The sequence below is a fragment of the Piliocolobus tephrosceles genome, unplaced genomic scaffold, assembly GCF_002776525.5.
Source record: "Piliocolobus tephrosceles isolate RC106 unplaced genomic scaffold, ASM277652v3 unscaffolded_604, whole genome shotgun sequence".
Classification (NCBI taxonomy): domain Eukaryota; kingdom Metazoa; phylum Chordata; class Mammalia; order Primates; family Cercopithecidae; genus Piliocolobus; species Piliocolobus tephrosceles.
Window position 1 is genome coordinate 104,781 of NW_022333208.1, and position 2,015 is coordinate 106,795.

The window sequence follows — 2,015 nt, forward strand, 5'->3', positions numbered from 1 at the left end:
CACCTGGCATTTAAAAATAATTAGAAAGGCAACATCAATATGATTATTGCTCAGGTACAAAAAGAGAACATCACAAGAATGTCAGAGCCCCATGTGCTCTTCTCCAAGGACAAACATCCCCCATTTTTCTAGGAAAACTCCCACTTTCATAACTTATATGAAATTTCATAACTTATATGAAATGCTATACTCATTTTCTAGCTCTTCTATACAAGCATATAACTTATACATGCATACCTATTATATTTTTCCATCTTTGTATTCATATAAACACTGTGAGTGTATTTTCTATCTTTTTTTTTCACACTATATTAAATTTAAGAGAAGTCTATGGTGTTACCTACGTATCTATCTTGCTATTGTTGTTATATAATATTCCTTTTTCAGTACACATATTTAATTTATCCAAGTTACCTTTTTATGCATGTTGCAAAGTTTTTTATTTAGAGTACAGTGAAAATGCTGCTATGAACAATTTTGAGTACATATCATGATATTGACAGATACTATCTTCTCCCAGGTATATGAGAATAGAATTTCTGAGTCATAGGGCTCATGAATATTTTTTATTTTATCACATAATTTCAAGCTGTTTTGCAATAATGTGCCACGTATAAAGGCTCCTACTTTTATTTTTTGTGCTAGATTTTTCTTGTACTGCGTACATTATAAGCAACCATGTGAGCAAGTAATTTGCCACAAAAGAACACTCAAATTGTAAGACTATAAGACTATATTTATCTTTAACATCCAGCATAAATGATGTCAAGTGAGTATGATGGTTTATTTCTTCCTTTCCTTTTTTTAAATTGCTATTAAAAAGTTAATTATAGATAATCTTTTCTGTTTACTAAACATGCAATTATGTTTAAGAGTATCTATTTCTTTTCCAGGCTCAAAGATTACCTTTTCTCTCTCCAGAATTAAAAATATTCTTTTATGTATTTATCTGCATAGAGCACCCTCTACAATAGTTTTAACTGAATTATTCTAACATTGCTCTTTATTTTCACTTAATGTTTTTTTCTTTTCAATGAATCACAACATGCTATATTTTTCACAATCTATTTCCAACTCTTTTTCACTTGTTTCTTTGTTTGACCTTACTGTCTTATCATCTTGCCTATGGCACCCGCCTTTCTTCTCTCAATACTTAATATATACTAACATTTATGTCTATGGATACTTTCCAAGAGCCTTAATTTTAACTCTATCAACATTTCTTTCTTGCTTTGCTTTGTTATTTGAATTTTAATTGCGCTTGATTTTTCTACTAATTTATCTGTATCTTCTGTTTTTCTTTTTTCTGCTAATAGGACATTTCTCAACACCTACATTTACAAATATTGTCAATAACATCATCATATCAATTTCTAAAGCAATTTAATTCCCATATGATCCTTACAAATATGATTGATCAAGTTCTCTCATTGCTACAGTTTTCCTATCTTGCTTTCCTATTTACGTTTTTCATAAAAACAACCTTAGATTGGGCATATATTTGTGTGATTAGACCATTTAGAAGGTAATTAGTAGGCTATCTCTTGTAAGGTGATTAGTAAGCATGCCAGTTTATAATACAATGTTTAATACTGGTATTTCCTGTGTATGTATTCTTACCTCCAAGAAAAGAGAATAAGATAATTTATGTACAGCATAAAACAAATGTATTTAATTTTTGTATTTTAAGTATTTGTTATGCTAAAGAAAATTACTGTCAACCAATCAGGTTTATTTTTAAGCAAGTTTGAAAAGGCAATATAATTGCTGTCTTAAATAGTAAGTTTGAAATAACAGAGACAATGTAAACTATGAGTGGGTGAATTGAGATAATTTCTTGTACACTTACTTCTGGGGCTCTACAATTAGCATTGTTTTTTCCAATTATCTGCAAGTTATATTTTTTATAATAAAAAGGATTAATTCTTGATTTAAGGCTGTGATTTCAGAAATATGTTAAATAAATAATCCTTAAATAGTGGGAACAAAATAGATAATTAGATCATTGAGATTTC